The following is a 24,757-nucleotide window of genomic DNA, read 5'->3' on the forward strand; positions in this document are numbered from 1 at the left end:
CAAAAGAGATGTTCTGCTGCTAAGCTACACAAGCCACATCCATGGACTCTGGTCTAAATGTGGGCTTGGAGTAGATGATTTCTCATGGACCCTTCCAACTCTAAAATTCTACTTCTTTCTTCAAATGCTCTTTCTAGAGTCTGGAGAAGAAGACTAGCTTTCCTTTAGGCAGGAAAGGGTTCTAGTCCCTATGGTTGTAGAGATAACTTTGAGAGAAGCTCAGCTTCTTTCAAAGCCTGCCTGAGTTACCGTATTTTGCTCTGCGAACAATTAAAGCTTTTCCTACTTCACTCATGGGACGCGGGTGGCGCTGTGGGTTAAAACCTCAGTGCCTAGGGCTTGCCGATCGAAAGGTCGGCGGTTCGAATCCCCGCGGCGGGGTGCGCTCCCGCTGCTCGGTCCCAGCGCCTGCCAACCTAGCAGTTCGAAAGCACCCCCGGGTGCAAGTAGATAAATAGGTACCGCTTACCAGCGGGAAGGTAAACGGCGTTCTGTGTGCTGCGCTGGCTCGCCAGATGCAGCTTTGTCACGCTGGCCACGTGACCCGGAAGTGTCTCCGGACAGCGCTGGCCCCCGGCCTATAGATGTGAGATGGGCGCACAAACCCCAGAGTCTGTCAAGACTGGCCCGTTCGGGCAGGGGTACCTTTACCTTTACCTTTACTTCACTCATAGCACTAGTACATTAAATGCTCCAGAGTTGAGCACGGCACTCTTTTCTCATTTTCATTTTTAAAACATCACTAATGTTAATTGCCGTGCTCTTGGGCTTCGCAAGACTTAATCGAGGTGCCGATGGACCTACAGGATTCCTGAGTCTCATTACTAAGGAGTCAGCTATACCAAGTTGCTTCCATGCAATTAGCAACTGAGAAACAAACTTATTGCTTAATCAAGGGACATTGTGATAGTATAACAAGTGTCACGCCACTCAAAATATGACTGGAAAGCAAACTTACAGCCTGATCCTTTGCAATCTCCGCTATATCATGCAGCAACAATAACAACAACCGGTAATAATAACAAAGGGTCCTGTTCATTTGCTATTTAATGCAACACTTTAACAACAGTGTAGACATGAGAGAAGGAGGATATAAAAATGGTGCAGTTAGGATTTTAATCCAAACCTAACACATTCACGCTTAAACAATACTTTAAAATGTGCGCCTCTGACTTTGCAATGAGGTTCTCCAACTAAATAAACCATATATTATATCTTCTATATCATCTATCTATCTATCTATTTATCTATCTATTTATCTATCTATTTATCTATCTATCATCTATCTATCTATCTATCTATCTATCTATCTATCATCTATCATCTATCTATCATCTATCTATCTAATCTCAGGGGGATTTGGTGCATAAAAATGCATATAGTGATTAAGATGATGTATATAAATGCTTTATCTTAGGGGACATGGCTTGTAGTAATCTGTATGGGAAGCAGAACAGGCTAGAAGAGCAGCTACAGTGTAAGAATTTTGCACAGAAAGGCCGACTTTAAAGATAAATAAATAATCACTGCAGAGTTTTGGAGATTTGAACACAAGACTCAGAGAATGAGAAACTGAAAGAGGGGCTGGCATGGATAAAGGGTAGAAAGGGAAGTGTGGGAAAAACCACCCTTCTGTACCAAAGCCAATTCAGACAATGTCATAAAGTATGTTTAAAATTCTCAAAAATTTCGCAGTGTTTCGAAACCATACAACATTTAATGTATGACTTTCCTAGTTCATCAATGATGATCTCTTGGATTCTCCCCTCCATCCTATTACCATCTCTTTCCTGCCTGTTTTATTCCCCACGAATTCAAGAGTTTTGCTGCCAAAGGCATTTCCATTTCTCAGATTATGCTTCTCTCCATTTGGCCCTTGCTTAGATTCCCAGTTGAGCCTGAATTCAAAGGAACAAAGAAATGACTAAGGCTGTGTGCACAACATAGATTTAAATCACCTGCCAAAAGAAAATCCTGGGAACTGTAGTTCATTAAGGGTGCTGGGAATCATAACCCCATGTGGGGAAACTACAGTCCTCATGATTCTTTATGGGGGTGTTGAATGTGTTTTACATGTATAATGTGTACACAGCCTAAGTGATGCAAGCTTCCAAGTCACACAGATGTCTACATCAGGGAAAACCCCAATGCTTCACTCTTCTTTGTGGCAATAACATGCAAAGTTCACTGGTCATGCTAGCATGTTTAGCTGTGGAAGGATAGGCCGTTGCTCAATCGGCGTAGCATCCCACATGCCGCATCGCCAAAATCACTGTGAATCAAGCCTGGAATCTCCTTTCCATATCCAGTCATCGCAGGTTATGATGAAATCAGCAAAAAGTGCTTCGGCAAATAGGTGTGTGCTCTCCTGATACAACACACGCCCTGCGGCTGTCCTTATCTACCAGGGATGGTTCTTATTTTCTGGAAATGTAAAGTTGGAAGGGGGTCTTAGGCCTCGTATCTAGCCCAGTGCAAGGAATCTAGAGCTGGAATATCCCCAACAGTAAGCAGACCAGCCTCAGAGAAGGCAGTGGCACAGCCAGGGACAGAGTTTGGGCCATATGTCGGGGTCCTCACATGAGTAGGAAGTTCCCCTGGACACAGCAAGGCTGGATGACCACATTTTGCAGTGAAATAATGCACACAGCTATCTAAAGAGGGCTACCTCTCCCTGTTGGGATGCAGGTGGCGCTGTGGGTTAAACCACAGAGCCTAGGACTTGCCAATCAGAAGGTCGGCAGTTCGAATCCCGGCGACGGGGTGAGCTCCCGTTCCTTGGTCCCTGCTCCTGCCAACCTAGCAGTTCGAAAGCACGTCAAAGTGCAGGTAGATACATAGGTACTGTTCCGGCGGGAAGGTAAACTCGGTTTCCGTGCGCTGCTCTGGTTCACCAGAAGCGGCTTAGTCATGCTGGCCACATGACCCGGAAGCTGTACCCTGGCTCCCTTGGCCAATAAAGCAAAATGAGTGCCGCAACCCCAGAGTTGGCCACAACTGGACCTAATGGTCAGGGGTCCCTTTACCTTTACTTCTCCCTGTTAAGACTGTTAATTCCAGAATCTAAAACTACTTACCTGTACCACTGTGTTCACCATCCTGTTTTATCATTGATGCTGTCATTGAACTGGATTTTGTTCCTTTCACTACTGGGGGGGGGGGGGCGCGGCTACCCAGACTCCTTTGTGCAGGTAACAGAATTCCTCTGACTGCAGTCCCCACTTCCAAGATTTAAAGCCCTGAGTTGATTCACCTTGAAACCAGCACACATGGATCTCAGTGTGTGTGCATGGGTTTCAGTCAGGACTGGATTTAGGTTTAACGAGACCCTGAGCCAGGCCTAGGCAAACTCAGGCCACCAGATGTTTGGGACTACAATTCCCATCATCCCTGACCACTGGTCCTGTTAGCTAGGGATAATGGGAATTGTAGTACCAAATATTTGGCAGGCTGGAATTTGCCTATGCCTGCCCTAAGCTAAGGTAATGGAGCCCTGTATATGTCCAGCTGTCATTTGTCAACAACGAATTGCCGCTTTTTGTGTGTTGAATATGCACTATATGGTAATTTATGGACCTAATAGGTATCTAAAGCCACTTGCACATAACAAAATATGTATTTTATCAAAGTAATTGTTGAACTGAAATACAATTAAGAAGCATATTAATAGTGAAATACAATTAAGAAGAAGTATATTAATAGTGAAATAATTATTAAGCTCTAACTTATATTTTGGAAATGTACATCCAGGGTTTTTTTCCCCTTTAGATTTTTTTTTTGGTGGGCAGGCCCAAGAGAGTGGGGCCCTAAAAGCTATAGCTTGTTTAGCTTATACGTAAATCCAGCACTGGTCTCCGTGCATGCGCATGGATCTCAACCCGGTCCTAAACCCCAAAGCTAAGGGCCAACTCGCCTTTCTGCTGCCTTCAGCCACAAAGCGGAGCTCTGGTGAACCTCCGCCATGGCAGAAGCGGTGTGAAGGTGTGAAGTCAGAGCTGGTGGATTCTGGGCAGTTCTCCCATTGGTGGAGACAGTTTCAAAACCCCCCATCATCCTCTGGGCCCTCAGCTGCACAAGCCTGAAGCTGGTGCAGCAACAGAAAGAAAGAAAGTAAAAACAAAACAAAAAACACAACAACTTTCCATCCTGATTGGCGAATGCCAGCAGGGCTTCCTAAGTGAATCCTCCACTCTGCACCTCCCTGGTCCCTTTCTGGGAGTTGCTCTCAAAGTTCTTGGAGTTACTGGCCCACATTTTTCACTAGCCAGTTTGGTTAACAATTGTCATCTTTTTATTATTCGTATCTTCCTCTTCTGCAAAAATGTACGCAGGAGAGCCTGCATGGCAGAATCGTAAAACCATCCAATATAACCGTGGGAGTGCAAGGACGCCCAATGAACGGACCAATTTCCCCGAAACTGTAACAAAAGCCTTATAACCAATATGTTCTAACTGAAACAAGAGCCGAAACAGGCCGCAATAAAACCCGGCATCGCACGTTTCTGGCGAGCAAAACAAACCTCGTTGAATTTAATGTGCGGTTAGAAATCTGCACTAAGAACATAAGGAGAGCCTGGCAGGATCAGGCCAATGGCCCCTCTACTCCAGTATCCTGCTCTCTCAGTGGTCAACCAGGTGTCACCTTTGATAGCTTTCTCCTCCATGAATTTGTCTCATCCTCTTTTAAAGCTATTGAAGTTGGTTACCATTACCGTATATCATTACTGCCTCCTGTGGCAGTGAGTTCCATGGTTTAACTATGTGCATGAATCATTATATGAAAGTCATTATCTAAAAAGTGGTGTGTGTCTGTGTGGCTGAATCACCATCAATCTGCTACACGCCTATCTCCTAGAGCACTGCTTTCAATCTTGGGTATTGCAATATTGTTGGATCACAAGGATAGGGATCATTCTTTGGCCCAAGGTCTGCATTTCCTTCTGGGCAACCTCCCAAGGCCACATGCCAGTGGTGGGCTTTGGTTGAGATCCCTGGCATTGCAGGGGGTTGGGCTAGATGGCCCTCGGGGTCTCTTCTGACTCTACAATTCTATGATTCAGCTGCCCTTTGGAATCTATACTTCTCCCAGTTTTGCAGGGCAGTTCTCCAGGTAGTTGATGTGCACGAAAACGCATATACTGGGGTCAGGTGTGCGTACAAATAGATATACAGTTATACCTTGGGTTACAGACGCTTCAGGTTACAGACTCCGCTAACCCAGAAATAATACCTCAGGTTAAGAACTTTGCTTCCGAATGAGAACAGAAATTGCACAGTGGCAGTGCAGCGGCAGCGGAGGCCCCATTAGCTAAAGTGGTACCTCAGGTTAAGAACAGTTTCAGGTTAAGAACGGACCTCAAGAAGGAATTAAGTTCTTAACCCGAGGTACCACTGTATTGGTGAAAACAATGTACAAAAGTGCAATAGGGGGTAACTGCTTTGCAGACGTGTGTGTACATTTGGTGATATTGCCTACCAAAAACGGGACAGGGGGAGAAATTCACACTAAGACGCTGGTGGATTTTCATGAGGTATTCGCACTTCGCAGGAATTGTGGAGAACCAAATTGAAGGTTGAGGAAAAAAGAGGCATGGAAAGAATTGTAGAACAGAATTGTGGGGTTGGAAGGAACCCTGTCTAGTCCAACGCCCTGGACTGCAGGAATCAAAGAGAAACTGAAATGGACAGATTCACCAGTCCTTCAGGTGAATTCAATAATTTCCTACCTCACCTGCACTCAATGGCATGAAGAAGACTTTGTGGCAGATGTCAGTGGCCTTTCTCAGCAAGAGGAGGCGGAGAGGCACCCATTCCAACAAGGTTGTCTTACTACATTAATAATGCAAGCCTAACTACGTCTGCTCAGAAGCAGGTCCTGTTGAATTCAAGAGGACTTACACTCAGGCTGGAATGCAGACAAATCTATGGGTTTTCCTCACTCTTAAATTCAGTTCCCCTTATATCTGCACATGTTCATGATTTTTTTTTAAAAAAAATTGTATGCATTTTCTCCCTTTCCCCCTTAAGGTATCCCTTTCTGAACACAATTTTATTTGTATGCACTTCCCCCCAAGCAATTCAGCTCCATCTTTGTGATTTTCTCTGACATATGCATTTCTTTCCTTGCCTTGCCTTTGGTTTTTTTGCCATGCATTCTTTGGTATGGGGAGGGCATTGTAAAAACTGAGATGGGTTAATAGCCGTGCTTTGGTTTGCTGATTAGTTTGGGGAATGCAGATGTGGTAAAGGTAAAGGTAAAGGTACCCCTGCCCGAACGGGCCAGTCTTGACAGACTCTGGGGTTTGTGCGCCCATCTCACATCTATTGGCCGGGGGCCAGCGCTGTCCGGGGACACTTCCGGGTCACGTGGCCAGCGTGACAACGCTGCTCTGGCGAGCCAGAGCCGCACACGGAACGCCGTTTACCTTCCTGCTGGTAAGCGGTACCTATTTATCTACTTGCCCCCGGGGGTGCTTTCGAACTGCTAGGTGGGCAGGCGCTGGGACCGAGCAGCGGGAGCGCACCCCGCCGCGGGGATTCGAACCGCCGACCTTTCGATCGGCAAGCCCTAGGCGTTGAGGCTTTAGCCCACGGTAGCTTTGCATTAAAATGTGACTTGAACACACCTTTCTTCCCCTAATTTTCATCCCCAGCTAAGTGGGGTTGGGATTGCAGCCTAAGGGATCTAATAGAGCCTTCACCCCCTATAGTTAGACCATTAAATCCAGAGTAGAAAATTCCCTTTGCCACTTATCTTCTAAAGCATTTGGTGCCAAGAGGACAGGTTCTCTCAAGCAAAGGATTTGTTGTTTGATGCAAAGGTACCAGATTCTGTTCTTTGCAAGCTGTGGGAAGGGGGTTGCCATAAATCCAGATGGATTCAAAGACACTACATTTTTTTGCAGAAAATATTGCATGAATTCAGCCTGAGTACCTGGGCAGCAAGGTGTTCTCAGAATCAAATCCTACTGAGCTCAATCCAATTCACTCCTAGGGAAGCATTTCTAGGACTGCCAAATCTTTCCATGTGACTTTGATTTATGTGAAGTTACCGTACATTCGCAAAGGATGAGCAAAGGATGAGTGAAGGAAACCCAGAGGAATTCAGCTTGCAAACGTACGCATTATGCCATCATTGTTTGGAATAGGAAGACGTGTGCAGAGGGACAGTAAGCGTGTTTACTCAGAAGTGAGTCTCACTCAGTGCAATGGCACTTGCTCCCTGGTGAAGTGCTGAGAATCTCTGCTTTAATTACCTCCCCTTGCAGATTCCCTAACATCTTGCTCAGCAAAACTTTTCTGGATGATCAACTGCATAGCAGCTACGTGCAGAGAGAGAGAGAGAGAGAGAGAGAGAGAGAGAGAGAGAGAGATTGAGAGATCAGAGGATGCAATTAGCAAGGACGAAAACAGAAATGTCAGCTGCGGCAAGGAAAACCATCCAATGAGCCATTTTGTGAGCAAGTGGCTAGTCCTCATGAGGCAGAAGGGAACACTCTGCTACAGAAAGATTTTTGGAAACATATGCTCTTGTATAAAGAAAATTCTTCTTCTCCTTCTTTGCAAACAGTGGCACTGGTCCACAGGACAAGACTTTGGGGTAGAGGTCTGGGGCCCCAGGCCAGCAGAATGAGCAGGGTTCCCAGAGCAGCAGGGTGTGGCTTATTCCATGTTGATGCTAAGTGAAATAATCCCCATGTCTACAGTCCAAAATCAACTAACTGCTTCACTGTTTGCAAACCCTTCTTTGTGCATACTCAAATCTCTATCTCTCTTTCTTTCTGGAACATATGTGCGCATCCATGGATAAGGATGGAGGAAAACTCAAGTTTGCACTTCCCAAAGCAGCACACACACTGAACTACAGATATCCTTTGAAATGTGCACTTCTCTGAGTTCTGCAACATTTTCCCCAAGGATTTTTTAAAAATGGAAAGTATTAGAGGAAAGCCTGCCTAAAAACCCACTTATTAGTAAAAATGACATACAAAAATGCACTTTATTAGGGGAGACCAGTTTGCAAAAATGTGCATATTGGGCAAAATTGCATACAGAGACAAGTGCACAGTAAAATGCTGATCAGTGCTGCAGTCAAGGTTAGTTCTGCTCAAAGCAGAACCATCAAAATTAATGACCATGACCAACTTAGGTTCATTAATTTCTACTCTAAGTAGAACTTAGTTGGATTTGTGTGTGTGTGTGTGTGTGTGTGTGTGTGTGTGCGCACGCAAACTGAGGCAGAAATGTAACCAGCTGACTGGAGAAACGAGAAATGAATTAAGAGATCTAGCCACCCCTGTTGACAGATGTATCAATCTACTTTGAGGCATTGCATATCCCAACCGTTCGCCTTATATGCACACCAGTAATACTAATCCCTAACAATTGTATCAATATTTAGCAGCAGCGCCTTGCCTTTCCAGTGTCCCACACCATTGCCTCAAGCACCAGTAGGTAAGCCTCGTAAAAATCCCATTATTGTTATCTCTACATTGCAACAGTGGGTGGGTGGGGACTTGTAGCACAAGGATGGTGGTTTGCCTGGGGGCAGCAGGCAGATGACCAGCAACTTGGGAGCAACTGCAGCTCAGTGCTAAAGCACATGGAGATGGTCCGAAGTTCAGGTAACAAAAGCCTTTCTTAGCTCAAGAACCCCAGGGAGTCACTTCTGGTCACAGCAGATAATCTAAGGCTACATAGACAAAGTTTGTTCCTGCATTGCAAGGGGTTTGCCTAGATGACCCTTGGGGTCCTTTCCAATTCTACTATGATTCTATGATACTAAGTCTGAACTGGTACAAGCCAGCTTCCTTACTTCCCAACACTGAATGCCAGTGTGGTGTAGTGTTAGAGTGGTAGACTAGGACCTGAAGGAGCGTATACCTGAAGGAGCATCTCCACCCCCATCATTCTGCCTGGACACTGAGGTCCAGCACCGAGGGCCTTCTGGCGGTTCCCTCACGGCGAGAAGCCAAGTTACAGGGAACCAGAAAGAGGGCCTTCTCGGTAGTGGCACCTGCCCTGTGGAACGCCCTCCCACCAGATGTCAAAGAGAAAAACAACTACCAGACTTTTAGAAAACATCTGAAGGCAGCCCTGTTTAGGGAAGCTTTTAATGTTTAACAGACTACTGTATTTTAATACTTTGTTGAAAGCCGCCCAGAGTGGCTGGGGAAACCCAGCCAGATGGGCAGGGTATAAATAATAAATTATTATTATTATTATTTATTACTATTATTATTATTATTACTCCAGTTCCCCACTCAGCCACGAAGCTCACTGGATGTGACCTCAGGCCAGTCGCTGCCTCTCAGCCTGACCTGTATCACAGGGCTGTTGTGGTGGAGATTTAGTGAGGAAAGGGAGACCCCTTTATGCCACCTTGAGCTGCGACTCTGGTGTTGAATGCAGAACACCCCAACTTCAAAGGTTCTCATGGAGCTGAGCTGTGGAAGCAGATCTCTCTCTCTCTCTCTCTCTCTCTCTCTCTCTCTCTCTCTCTCTCTCTCAGAACTGCTGTTGGTTTCATTGACAACACTGAGCATCACAACTATGTTTGAAGGCAACTACAGCTTTCATATTAAAGGACAAGTGAGGTCCAAGTGTCTATTTCTCATCTCTAGACCAGCAATACATCTGACAGTGCAATCCTATGCACTGAGTTGGGGCTTACACCTGGGTAGGAGAGCATAGGATGGCAGCCCAGAAGCTATTAGCTTCCCACTTCCAAAAGCTAGTCGTTACCACTATTTGCTTACTTTGTGAAAATCCAACATTTTAAGCTATAAAAAGGAGGCCAGCTCAGTCAGCATCTCATCCAGGTACAGGTGAGCTCCAAAACAACTAACTAAAGCCAACAGCTGACAGTCACCAGAAGCGAATGACTGATTCACCTCTAGTCATTTGCCCTCTTTGATGCCCACTCTATCCCATTTTCATGTCATTTCACTTTTAACTGGGATACCCGCCTTCACATATTGCTATATACGCAAGGCAGTTTACATGCCGTAGAAACAACAAAGTATACAGCAAAGGCTGCACATCCATTAAAACATTCTGATCCAACAAAAGTATGTCACAATAAAAGTCATTTAAAATAAGTGGCTTATGCCAAATAAAGTAATATTCAGGAATCCATTTCAAATAGAATATCACACAATAAAATTAACTCTCAAAATATCAGCTGATAATAATTAAGCAGATATTCGCTCTCAACAACGACAGCAAATCATTACTAGACTATAACCAACAAAAAAATAAGACCATAGGTAGAAGACTAAAGGCAGTGTAAAAAGATCATCAAAGTCACATAGCTTATAATTTTTTAGAAAAATGCACCATCGCAACTGGTCCCTTTCTGCATATGTAAAAAAAATAATGCGTCTCCTCTGTGTACAGATTCCTGGAAATTGCTTGAGCCTCCCATGGGGCCAAAATAGATGGAACATGGAAATCACAGCAGAGTGTTTGTGATCCTTTGGCTCATTTTCCACGGTACACCTGTGGCAGAACATGGCAGCAGGCAGGACCAGTGGTGGGTAGAAGAATCACAATTCCAAATTCTTTCCCTGGATCAAAGGAATTGTCCATGAATTGGAAAAACCAGCCCCACAGGAGAAAGGGCTGGTTGGGAGAAACTTGAGGCACTAGTTCTCTTTGCACAAGGACTTTCCCCCCTTTTTTGTGTGCATGTTTTAAAAATAAGGGGGAGGGGTGACACTGAAAAGGAGTTCAGGCACCACCTGAAGTGTTACAGTCCTTTCTACCACCTCATTGTCCACCCCTCCGCTTGCATGCTGTAGATGCTCACCAAACTGTACTCAACTGTAGAAACCCGTCCAGCAAAACACACAGAGACAGTCAAATGTGATCATAAGAAGCCGAGTTACACTACCATTAGCCTACTTGCTCTAAATATAGCAATTATGAGCTGGTTTCAGGCACTAATGCCAGGGCAGAGCCACACACAAGGCACACACATTAGCAGCCGCAAGAAAGCGATCGGTACCTTGGTTGCCCCGCTCTTCTCTCGGACTGGGAGCCGGGTGGAGCGGCGTGGAGCGCAGCGCGGAGGAGCTGGCTAAATGTGAGGGCAGGATCCTGAGAGTTTTCTTATATACCCGCAGATAAGAGCGCCTGGGAGCTGTCCAGCCTTGTTATGCAGATTGAGAGGTTGAGTCACGGCTCGAAAGGGTTGGAGCTTCTTGGAGAGACGCAGCCGACTGGGAAGAAGACCAGACCAGACCAGCCAGTCGGAGGACGCGGAGAAGCTTGCTCAACTTGGGAAGCTTTTGGATTCATGCGGAATCTCGCGCAAAGGCGTCCGTTTGTTGGCTGCGATAGAGGGAGGAGGAAACGAGGAAATAATTCCAAATTCTGAGGAATCCTCCTTGCGGTGTCTTCATCGTCCTCGTCTTTCGGGTGATTCGGTCACTTCTCCCGCTGCCCTCAAAGATGCCGGGTGACCTCCCTGCCTCGGAAAATTTCCTCCTGTATTCTCAGGAATACAGGGAGCTGCCTTACACTCAGCACGTGCTGTGTGTGTACCATTGGCTCGTCTAGCTCAGTCTTGTCGACGCTGTTCGGCAGCAGTTATCCTGGATAGCTCAGCTGGTTAGTGCGCGATGCTGATAATGCCAAGGTTTTGCAGGTTCGATCCCTGTATGGGGCAGCTGCATATTCCTGCAGTGGACCGGATGATCCTCAGGGTCCCTTCCAACCCTACAATTCTGTGATCTGTGATCCAGGGTCCGGGGAAGGGGTGTTTCCCGGTCATATGTGTAGATGCTGAGGACTGAACCTGCAACCTTCTGCATGGCCACAATCCTTCTTGGAAAAATCTGGTGTTTGGACCAGGGTGCTTTTGGAGGGGCCACCACAGTGCTAGTTACTGAGACACTTCCTTTTGGAGTTTTACATGGGGGTGGTTGTTGTTGTTTTTAAGCACCATTTATTTACATCTACATTTCAGTTTTTAATATTCTGGTCTCTGGTGTTGCAGCTCCTTTCCTCCAACTCTTTTCTTTCTTTCTTTCTTTCTTTCTTTCTTTCTTTCTTTCTTTCTTTCTTTCTTTCTTTCTTTCTTTCTTTGTTATCTACCCTGACTGGCAGCAGCTTTCCAGGGTTTCAGAAGAGAGTCTGTCCCAGCTCTACCTAGAGATGGGACCTTCTGTATGCAAAACAGATGCTCTGTCACTGAGCTACAGCCCTTAAGACACAGGAACACAACGTGCAACACACACACACACACACACACAGGAACACATACTGAGTCAGGCCATTGTCCATCTAGCTCAGGGTTGCTTACACTGACTGGCAGCAGGTAGGGGATAAATCGCAGCCCTACCTGGAGATGCCATGGGAGACTGAACCTGGGGCCTTCTGCATGCACGGCAGGTGCTCTACTGCTGAGCGACGGCACTTCCCCAGCCCAAGGCTGGCCAAGGAACCTTTCTCGCATCAGCCCATCTTAGAAGAGATGCCTGGAAGTGAACTCCAGGCCATCCGAATCCAGCATCTGGTCTACTGCCATAGCCAGCTGCCTACCTTGCTTATTCCACAGGGTTGCGGGATTTGGGATCATGCCTGCCTGCGTGAATGGGAGGGAGGGAGGGAGTGTTTGCACGTATTATTCCCACCCATTGCAAGCTGCAGCAAGGATCATTCAGTGGTGTTGTTGTCAGTGTTTTCCTGGATTGGATTAACCAGTTGTTTTACTGTGATTTTTTTATTTTAAAGTGGGCAAAGGATAACCAAGATCTACTGTGCCACTGAGTTTTGTTCACAATAGAGTGTGGCTGCTTTTAGACTCTGTGGTTTTGTACACTTTTATCTCTTTTCTTTCACCAGCACTGGGACCACTGTGTGAACGGAAGGCAAGAAGTATTTAAGTGAAGGGATTTGGACTAGATGACACTCTGGGTCCCTTCCAATTTTATGATTCTCTGAAATTAAAATGCAACTTTCCACCCTGATGACAATTTCTGTCTGACATTTCTGGTCAAATGTATAGTGCCCTCAGCAAGTGGAAGGGCAACCATAGCCAGAGGCTTAGTGGTCCAGAGTTGCAGGAGGTCAAAGACCCACTACTATTTTTGCATCGGAGTCTCTCTGCATGAAAGGGGCGCTTTTTAGCCCCTGAGAATCAGGATTCTCTACCTTTGGGCTGATTGGAACCAATCCGAGTGAAAGGAGGTGAGTCCGTCAGTGGGGATTGGCTCCTAGGGTTACTCTGGAGAAGGTGCGCAGGAAGAACACCAATAGGGAAGAGTTCTATATGCTCCAAAGCTCAGCATTTTCACTTGACTGAAAGCACAAGGGGGGGTTGGTTTCAAGAGAACAGCATGCAAGTTTTGTTATGTGCAATGGAACGTCATGGAAAACACAACTTAACTCACTCCAAAAGAAGCCATAGGACCACTCCAAAGGTAAAGGTAAAGGGACCCCTGACCATTAGGTCCAGTCGTGACCGACTCTGGGGTTGTGGCGCTCATCTTGCTTTATTGGCCAAGGGAGCCGGCATACAGCTTCCAGGTCATGTGGCCAGCATGACTAAGCCGCTTCTGGCGAACCAGAGCAGCGCACGGAAACACCATTTACCTTCACGCCAGAGCAGTACCTATTCATCTACTTGCACTTTGATGTGCTTTTGAACTGCTAGGTTGGCAGGAGCAGGGACCAAGCAACGGGAGCTCACCCCATCATGGAGATGATCGGCAAGTCCTAGGCTCTGTGGTTTAACCCACAGCGCCACCCGCGTCCTCTACTCCAAAGGTACATGTACAGAAAAAAGCAGATCTAGCTGAAAGGCAGCACATGAAGGTCTGCATTGATCGTTACAATACATCTATTATTATTATTATTATTATTATTATTTTGTGTAGTCTTAGAAGGTTATATCATTTTAGAAGGGTTGTGGCTGAGACTGTCATGAAGGGACTCTGCACTTTTGCTGCTACACTACAGACCATAGCTCAATGGCTATAGGCCAAGGAGCAATGGGGTGCCTAAAATGAGTCCCGATCATTCCTTTGCAAGCAGGGCTCGCTGTTTGGCACTGACAGCAAGCCCTGCTGCAATTGGCTGCATTAGTGCACTCCTCATCTCTTGTGAAGCCAAGGAGGCACAGACAGGGCTTTGCCTGCACCGCAAAATAACAGCATCTAAGCAAGCAAGTCAGCACTGTGCTTCCAGCTCCTCTGCTCTGTTGCTTTCAGTTAGCACTCCAGCTTTGCAGTGGTGGACTGGGGGATGAGGAATGAAGGAGGCTTCACAGCCAAATGCAGGATCTGACCTCTGGATCAACGGGGTTACGGCAGCTGGAAGATGACGAGTTTGTGCCGAACTGGAGGTCAACGCGAAGGAAGTGCTTGAAACTCTGCTCTCTGGTGAAGGCCAATTTAAGAAGCAGGTTATGTGATGCATCGCCCTATTTCCTCCTAAGGAGTTCTTGCAAAAGTAACGTCCTTTGCATAGGACGTCCTGATCCAATCTGAACTGGCCGAGAATCTCGCTGACGCTTTTCGAAGGAAGCCCATGTGGGTCACACAACAGTAGCCTCATCTTGATGTGACGACATGGGTCAGTATGACCAAGTCATTCCACTCTCCAGGAATATCCAGAGAGGGGAAAGCAAATAGGCTGTGATCCTAACTGTGTAAGTTGCAATTAATTCAATGGGGGTCACTCCCAGGTAAGTAGGATTGGGATCGTGGCCTCAGTTGGTTAACAGCACACCTGGGGTTGTCTCCAACTCAGTTTTATAGAATCCATAGGAGCCAACTCCTAGGGGCTGAGGTCCTTTCAGCCCCCCTGCCCCCATAAAATATTTGAGGGAGCTGGGCCTCCTAAAGTTGATGGGCATTGCATTCAAATACAGTGGTACCTCAGGTTAAGTACTTAATTCGTTCCGGAAATCCGTTCTTAACCTGAAACTGTTCTTAACCTGAATCACCACTTTAGCTAATGGGGCTTCCTGCTGCTGCCGCCGGAGCCAGATTTCTGTTCTTATCCTGAAGCAAGGTTCTTAACCTGAAGCACTATTTCTGGGTTAGCAGAGTGTGTAACCTGAAGCGTATGTAACCCGAGGTACCACTGTAGTGTGCATGTGCTGCAGCATGTGACCGATTATGCAGGGCAGAGCTCACCTGTCCCACCCCACAATATTTTATTCAAATTAGTATTACATAGAATTACAGAGTTGGGAGGGATAGTGTCATCTTGCCCAACCCTGTGCAGTGACACAATCACAGTTTAAGAATCCCTGACAAAAGAACAGTGGCAAGGGAAATTGACGGATTATGCGGAACTGGCGAAATTGACATACAAGCTGCGAGACAAGGACAACTGTGGCTTTAAAGAAGAATGGGAACTTTTTACAAATTACTTTTAAAAAAACCAAACCAAAATGAACTGGACTCCTTGGCAGGTTTTGAATAAACATAGACAAATTTATTATTGTTAACATAATAGATAATATTTGCAATTTTATAATATGCAGAGAATAACGTGTGTTGAAAAATCAGAGAGAGGAGCTGAGGGAAGTCTTGGGGGGGAGGGAGGAAGGCTTTTTCTTGGGGAGGGGGGGAAAATGGGGGGTGAGTGAAGATGATATGTTTTTGATAATTTGCTATGTTGAAATTCATAATAAAAATTATTTTAGAAAAGAAAAGAATCCCTGACAGTCGGCCCTCCAACCTCTGCTTAAATAACCCCAATGTGTGGACCTATTGAAACTGATGAATCTAAGCTAGTCAAGTCTATTAACGTCAGTGAGCCTACTCTGGGTAAAACTAGTATTGACGACGACCCAGGGCCACTGATGTTACCTGCCAATGACAGGCGGAGCCAACTCATTGTGGTTTCATCCCCATCCTTCTTCCTTGCTGAAATCTACCAGGGAAGCACCGAGTCTAAAGAGGAGGAAGCTGACAGACATGCCATTGGATGAGTTGCAAGACAGATGTCAAGCAGGTAGGACTGCCTAAGGGCAGACTGAGGTTGCTACAGCTGTGTCCCCAGTTGCCCTATATCATCATCATCATCATCATCATCATCATCATCATTATTATTATTATTTATATCAGTGGTTCTCAAACTTTTTTCCTCTGGGCCACACTTTCAGAATAAAAATTTGCTCGGGCAACACTGATTTTTTAAATATATTTTTTATTGCTAAGAAAAAGAAAGTAACACCTCGCAGGGTTACTACTTTATAATATGACCACAGGACATCCAGAAAGTGTAAAAACAATGCAGGTGCATGAGAACAGGACTCATTTCTGCCCACCTGGTGCTCTTGCTCTCATTTTGAAGAAATATTCATAGTTTGCAAATAAAACAAATCATTTCGATACCACCATGTGGTATACTACACTGAAATGTTTAAATCAGGGGTGAGCAACCTTTTTCAGCCGTGGGCCGGTCCACCATCCCTCAGATCAAGTGGTGGGCTGGACTATATATATATTTTTTTTTTGGGGGGGGGAGGAATGAATGAATTCCTATGCCCCACAAATAACCCAGAGATGCATTTTAAATAAAAGCACACATTCTACTCAGGTAAAAACATGCTGATTCCCAGATCATCCATGGGCCCGATTGAGAAGGCGACTGAGCCGCATCCAGTCCATGGGCCTTAGGTTGCATAAAGGTAAAGGTAAAGGGACCCCTGACCATTAGGTCCAGTTGTGACCGACTCTGGGGTTGCGGTGCTCATCTCACTTTATCGGCCAAGGGAGCCGGCGTACAGCTTCCGGGTCATGTGGCCAGCATGACTAAGCCGCTTCTGGCGAACCAGAGCAGCGCACAGAAACGCCGTTTACCTTCTCGCCGGAGCGGTACCTATTTATCTACTTGCACTTTGATGTGCTTTCGAACTGCTAGGTTGGCAGGAGCTGGGACCAAGCAACGGGAGCTCACCCCGTCACAGGGATTCGAACTGCCGACCTTCTGATCGGCAAGTCCTAGGCTCTGTGGTTTAACGCACAGCGCCACCTTCATCCCTTAGGTTGCATACCCCTGCTTTAAATGTTCCTTTGATTGTCCTTGAATCTTCCTGCCATACTTGCCAACCTCTCCTGCCACGCCAGTGTGGCACACTACGACCTTTGAAAACCACGGCCCTAAATAGACCAGACTCCATTGCTTAGATCATCTGGGGAATTTCTCCTCATGGCGCTGCACCTAGAATATCATCGTGGGGCAGTATAGGGGAGAGACTTGGATCATGTCCCACTTAAAGGAGATTCTGTTGAACCTGCAGTTTCTGAAACACAGCTATTCTCCTAAGCCTGAACCAGTCTAAATTTTGCAATGCAGTTCTCCAGCCCAGCAGTCTTTTCTTTTAAAAAATGTGCACATTTGGGGAAAGTGAGCATTAAAAATGAATATATCAGTGAAAAGAACATACTACAATGTTAGGTGGAATTGTTTGTGGAAATGTGTACATTAACTCAAAGCTGAGTACAAAAGAAGGTGCTTATTAGGAGAAATTCGCACTAAACGTGGAAGAATTTTGTGATTTTTAAAATTTTAAAAAAGTGTGAATTGCTACAGAGATGTGGAGAAATGGATTTAAGATTGGAAAAATGAGAAACAGAAAGAACCAAAATTGGAAGGTCCCTCCACCCCAAACCATAGGGCAGTGACCATTTTTGCTGTTTCCCCTTTGAATCCCCTTCCCTCTGTCATATGGGAAGTATCAGCCATCTTCTAAAGCCATTGATTTGTGTCCAATGTAAGTCCAGCTCAGAGCAGACCCACTGAAGTTAATGGTGATAACTAACTTAGGCCCAGGGCTTTTTGTAAGCCAGAACTCACAAGAACTCAGTTCCGGCACCTCCCAGGTGGATGCCATTGCCATCCTAAGAGAACGAGAGGCGTTCATGGTGAGTTCTGGCTCCTCTTTTTCTAGAAAAATATTACTGCTTAGGTCCATTGATTTTAGTGGGTCCACTGGACTGACTTAGATACAATCCACATTGTCCAAACTTTTCCTGACCCATAAGACCAGACTTTGTTGAATTCTCCACTGTTTTTATTTATTTAAAATGTGTTTATACTACAGTTTGATTATACCTTATGTTCTCACTTTACTGATATGGTACATTGCTTTTATATTGTATTCAGCAAAGAGTTTATTACACAGTTTAGAAATGCTTTAAAATGAATAAGTGAATGAATAATGAATGGTACTCACAGCCTGAACATTGGAAATAGAAGGAACTGCAATGTTTTCAAAGGCCAGGAGACATTTCCTCCTATGTCTCCTATGCGCATGACTGATGTCTCAGACCCTGACCTCATGCACCTAGCCCAACGCTCTCTTGTCAGAGAGAGATAAAGATTTGGGGTTTCCCCATGACAAAGGAAGGTGCCTTATGAGATACTAAATCCCACATGTTCAGCCTCGCAGCAGAAGCTCCACCCTCTCCATCGCGTCACAGGAAAGACCTAGGTCCTGACTGACTCACTCAGCTTTTCATCTGATTTGCTCAGGGGTTGTTCTCCAGAAAAAAGTGTCAGAAAGATCAATGCAATCCGAGTTGGAGCCCGTAGGCGTAACAAGTTTTCTCCTGAAAGCGAATTGCATAATTTCTCCCTCTGTGTGACAATTATGGCTCTTTGTGCCTTGAGCAATATTAATTTACCCCTTTATGTAACAATTTTTGCTCTTTGCTCCTTGAGCAATGCTCAGACTAATTCCACCCTTCTAAACATTTTCTAAACATTTGACGCGGGTGGCGCTGTGGGTTAAACCACAGAGCCTAGGCCTTGCCGATCAGAAGGTTAGCGGTTCGAATCCCCGTGACGGGGTGAGCTCCCATTGCTCAGTCCCTGCTCCTGCCAACCTAGCAGTTCGAAAGCATGTCAAAGTGCAAGTAGATAAATAGGTACCGCTCTGGCGGGAAGGTAAACGGCATTTCCGTGCACTGCTCTGGTTCGCCAGAAGAGGCTTAGTCATGCTGGCCACATGACCCAGAAGCTGTCTGTGGACAAACGTCGGCTCCCTCGGCCAATAAAGCGAGATGAGCACCGCAACCCCAGAGTCGGTCACTACTGGACCTAATGGTCAGCGGTCCCTTTACCTAAACATTTTTTATATAAAACAACAACCCTGCATAAATGAGCTTCCAAATTGATGTTAATGTGTAACAGATGCTTATGCTATGGGTCAAGATTTCAGAGGATTGTTTACTGAGAGCACAGCTTTGTACAGTGGTGCCTCGGAAGACGAAATTAATTCGTTCCGCAATTCTCTTCGTCTTGCGGTTTTTTCGTCTTGCGATGCACGGTTTCCCATAGGAATGCATTGAAAATCAATTAATGCGTTCCTAGGGAAACCACCTTCAGACCAGGTCCGGGGACAGTCTGTCCCCGGACCTCTTCTGAAGGCTGGGGGGGGGACAAGGGCTTTTCTTCCCACCCCCAGCATTTTAAAAAACCCTGGGACAGCGGAGGACTTCTCCGCTGTGCGGGGCTATCTTAAAATGCTGGCGGGCGGCATTTTAAAATCGCTCCGGACAGCGGAGGACTCCTCCGCTGTCCGGGGCGATTTAAAAGCCCCTGGGAAGGCAGGCGGGGGGGACAAAGACTTTCGCCCCCTGCCCGCCTTCAGAAGGTGTTCCCGCCCCCCGCCCCACTTCGGAACAGCTTTCTGAAGTGGGGCGGCGGGGCCAGGTGTTCCCGACCCCCCTCCCCACTTCGGAAGAGCTTTCCGAAGTGGGGCGGCGGGGCCAGGTGTTCCTGACCCCCCTCCCCACTTCGGAAGAGCTTTCCGAAGTGGGGTGGCGGGGCCAGGTGTTCCCGACCCCCCTCCCCACTTCGGAAGAGCTTTCCGAAGTGGGGCGGCGGGGCCAGGTGTTCCCACCCCCCCCGCCCCACTTCGGAACAGCGTTTTAAAATGCTGGGGGTGGGGAGCGAAGCGCTGCCGACCCCCAGCATTTTAAAATCTTCCCAGGACACGGGGAGATTTTAAAATGCTGGGGGTCTGCAGTGCTTCGCTGCCGACCCCCAGCATTTTAAAATCTTCCCAGGACACGGGGAGATTTTAAAATGCTGGGGGTCGGCAGCGCTTTGCTCCCGACCCCCAGCATTTTAAAATCTTCCCAGGACACGGGGAGATTTTAAAATGCTGGGGGTCGGCAGCGAACGCTTCGCTCCCGCCCGCCAGCATTTTAAGATCGCCCGGGGCAGGCGGGGGGAAGGCAGGCGGGGGGGGAGCAAAGACTTTTGCCCCCCGCCGGCCTTCAGAAGAGGTCCTCTTCTGAAGGCCGGCTGTGGGCGAAAGTCTTTGCTCCCGACCGCCAGCATTTCCCTATGGGCTTTCGTCTTGCGATGCAAGCCCATAGGGAAATTCGTCTTGCGAAGCGCCTCCAAAACAGAAAACCCTTTCGTCTTGCGGGTTTTCCGTCTTGCGAGGCATTCGTCTTGCGGGGTACCACTGTATCCTTATTGTTAGACCTTATGAAGAAGTATGTGGAGAATCCTTAATTTGATTGTATATTCACTGAGATATTTTCAATGATTTGTTTTTTTCTGATGCAAGAACGTAAGAAGATATCCCTGCTGGATCAGGCCAATGGCCCATCTAGGCCGCGTCCTGTTCTCACAGTAACTGACCAGATACCCCAATGGGAAGCCCACAAGCAGGACCTGAAGCAACAGCAACGCTCCCCACTTGTGATTTCCAGAAACTGGTATTCAGAGGCATGCTGCATACTGCCTCCGAAAGGGGAGGCAGAACATAGTCTTTGTGGCTAGTAAGGTAAAAGGTAAACACCGTGACACACAGAAACACCGTTTACTTTCCCACACCAGTGGTACCTATTTATCTACTTGCACTGGCGTACTTTTGAACTGCTAGGTTGGCAGGAGCTGGGACAGAGCAACGGGAGCTCACCCCATTGTGGGGATTCGAACCGCCGATCTTTCGATCGGCAAGCCCAAGAGGCTCAGTGGTTCAGACCACAGCACCACCCGCGTCCCTGCATCCGTGAGAGCCTTACCCTCTGAGTATCTTTCTAATCCACTTCTAAAGTCACCCAAATTGGTGGCCGACACAGCATGTTACCAGAGTGGATTTCATAGTTTAACTGTGCACTGTGTGAAGGAGTACATATTTATACCCTTCAATATTTATGCAATGAAAATAGGGACATCCTATTCAACATCATCATCATCAACAACAATTTTATTATTTATACCTTGCCCATCTGGCTGTGTTGCCCCAGCCACTCTGGGCAGCTCCCAACATATCTACAAGCATAATAAAACATTTTAAAAACTTCCCTATTCAGGGCTGCCTTTTGGGGTCTTCTAAAGGTTGTACAGTGGTACCTCGGGTTACAGATGCTTCAGGTTACAGACGCTTCAAGTTACAGACTCCGCTAACCCAGAAATATTCCCTCGGGTTAAGAACTTTGCTTCAGGATGAGAACAGAAATCACACAGCGGCAGCAGCAGGAGGCCCTATTAGCTAAAGTGGTACCTCAGGTTAAGAACAGTTTCAGGTTAAGAACAGACCTCCGGAATGAATTAAGTTCTTAACCCGAGGTACCACTGTATAGTTACTTATCTCCTTGGCTCAGGGAAGTCACATAACACCACATCCACCAACATTTCTCTGATTAAAATTGGGACATTCTAAGGAAAAGCGGGACATTCCGGGATCAAATCAAAAACCAGAACGGCTTCTGAAAATAGGGACGCTTGGGGCGGCTGCATCTTCCAACATTCAGCTTCTTCTGATGGTCGTAAGGCCTGATTTCTCCACACAACGCATAACTTTATACAACTCTGTCATCACAGCTCCTCTGCCTCTGTCAACGGCATCTTTATAAACAAGGACAGATCACCATCCGATCTGATACCCTAATTGGTACTTAGAAGCATGACTGTTTTTGTTTTGTTCCAATTTTGTACCTGTTAGAGTGAATTATGTACATTTCATAGATGTCGTCAGCCGCCTGGAGCGTGGCATAACAATGGAAAGGCAGCGTACAAATCTATAATAATGATGGTTTGCTCAATGATTCACTGGTGATGGTTTGCTCAATAAAAAAGATGAGTGTCAAAAGCAGGCCATAAATCATGCACAAGTACAATCTAAGTTTTAAAAAAACCTGGACAAGCAGAAATGTTTTAGCTGGATAATTAAAAGTTAACTATGTATGTTGGCGAGAGTGCCTGTCACTCCCCCCCCCCAAATAAAATCAGCTCTGCAGATTTAGCTAACCAGAATATGTTGGGAAGTGACATGCCCATGACACTTTTTATTCCATGTGCCAAAATGACAGCTGGAAAACGGGGACATATTTTGAGATTTGAGCTCATTGGAACATGGCCTTCTTGGTAGTGGTGCCACGATGATGGAATACTCTCCCCTGTGAAAACAGGAACAAAGGAAAGTAGCTCAAAATCACGAGTGAGGAGCTTTGTTGTTGAGCTCAGTTCCTGCTTGTGAGCTTTCCATTGGGGCATCTGGTTGGCCAATGTGGGTGATGGACTAGGTGGGTCACCGGCCTCATCCTGCAAGACTCTTTTTATGTTTTTATGAGTAACATGGACAGATTTCTTCATGCCCTGCCTGTGTGCTTTTTGGAGTTTCCTGAATGGCTGCTGGGAGTATGGAAAGCTGGACAAGATACACCTTTGTGTGATGCAGCAGATCTCTTCTGATAGTCTTATGAAAGATTCGCCCATCCCTAACTGGAGAAAGGAATGGCTGGCTGGAACCCTGAGCAGGAGGCACTCTGCGCTGCAACACTTTTGTTGCGCCTCCCACTCATTATCTATCTCCTATTACTGTACTTTAGTTTCCTATTGGGTAAGTCGCCCTCTGGAATATGTCGAAGGCAGAATGGAAAGCCATAAAATAAACTTAGAAATGCTGGACCAGTTCTGACTCACAGTCTGGCTAGTCAGGATAGCCCATTGCCTACCACAGGTGTGTGTATTGGAAAACTGTGGCGCACTTGATGTTTCTGGACTCGAACTCGCATCATCACAAGCCCAGCATGACCAAAGGCCAGTGGTGATGGGCCGCATGCATGATATTTTTGATTTGTTTGTTTGTTTGTTCTGCTTTGCATTAAATAAGGGATTGAGCAGAGGAACCAAATACGGTATGAAAGAAGGGGGTTGTAACCAATGCAAGTCCTACTCAGAGTAGACCCATTGAAATGAATGGATGATACAGCATATAAATCAATAATGATGATTTGCTTGCTGATTTACGGGTGATGGTTTACTCAATACAGTGGTGCCCCGCAAGACGAATGCCTCGCAAGACGAAAAACCCGCTAGACGAAAGGGTTTTCCGTTTTTTGATGCACTTCGCAAGACAAATTTCCCTATGGGCTTGCTTCGCAAGACGAAAACGTCTTGCGAGTCTTGTGATTTTTTTCGCTCCCCCCCTTTTTCTAAACCGCTAAGCCGCTAATAGCCTTTTAGCCGCTAAACCGCTAAGCCTTTAATAGCTGCTAAACCGCTAATAGCGCTAATCCGCTAAGCCGCTAATAGGGTTCCTTCGCAAGACGAAAAAACCGCTAGACGAAGAGACTCGCGGAACAGATTATTTTCGTCTTGCGAGGCGCCACTGTAACTGATTAATTGAAATTAATGGATGATTAATTTCAATGGGGGGTGCGGGTGGCACTGGGGGTTAAAGCACAGAGCCTAGGACTTGCCAATCAGAAGGTCGCGGTTCAAATCCCCGCGACGGGGTGAGCTCCCGTTGCTCGGTCCCTGCTCCTGCCAACCTAGCAGTTCGAAAGCACGTCAAAGTGCAAGTAGATAAATAGGTACCACTCCGGCGGGAAGGTAAACGGTGTTTCTGTGCGCTGCTCTGGTTCACCAGAAGCGGCTTAGTCATGCTGGCCACATGACCCGGAAGCTGTACGCCGGCTCCCTCGGCCAATAAAGTGAGATGAGTGCCGCAACCCCAGAGTCGGCCACGACTGGACCTAATGGTCAGGGGTCCCTTTACCTTTAATTTCAATGGGTCTACTCAGAGAAAGGCCCTATTTGTACTATATATTTAAAGCATCTTCACACCATTTTAAATGACCGTGGCTTCCTCAAAATACTCCTGGGAAGAGTAGTTTGTGAAGGGTGCTGATAGGAGACCCCTCTCCTCCTCACAGACCTACAATTCCCAAAGTGATTTAACAGGCAATCCCTTTCCTCAGGGAACTCTTGGAACTGCAGCTCTGTGAGGGGAACAGGGGTCTCTAACAACTCTCAGCACCCTTAACAAACTTCACTTCCCAGGATTCTTTGGAGGGAGTTGTGACTGAAATGGTATGATACTGCTTTAAATGTATAGTGCAGACGGGCATTAACTTAGGTCCATTCCTTTCAGTGTCTCTACTCCAAATAAAAGACATATGGGTGCAAAATAATAATAATAATAACAATAATAATAATAATAATAATAATAATAATAATAATAATACAACAACAACAACAGAGAAGCATCAAACGTTATGGAGATGGGGTAATCCGTGTACTCTTTGTTTTGCTCTTGGTGAGAGATGGGCAATGAGATAATTGAGATAATCACTCCCCAATTATGGGATGTGCAGCTGATTATTATGTAATTTTTCTCCTGGAGGATCAGGATAAGCTGGTGTTGATTGATAAATTTCTAGAAACTGCCATTAAAATAAGGGCCACAAACAACTTTGCTTTCTGAGTTTCAAATTGCCTAATTTCTATTTACTTCTGCAATTTTACCTGCACACACACACACACA

The 24,757-nt window shown here is 46.2% G+C and overlaps 1 long non-coding RNA gene across 1 annotated transcript in view; it reads right to left on the bottom strand.

The window, feature by feature from the left end:
• Positions 1-24,757, bottom strand: part of LOC309536595 — a 157,374-nt gene that overhangs the window by 63,225 nt on the left and 69,392 nt on the right. The window lies entirely within an intron of this gene.

This window comes from Podarcis vaucheri (assembly GCF_965113315.1).
Source record: "Podarcis vaucheri genome assembly, chromosome: 7".
NCBI classification, from domain to species: domain Eukaryota; kingdom Metazoa; phylum Chordata; class Lepidosauria; order Squamata; family Lacertidae; genus Podarcis; species Podarcis vaucheri.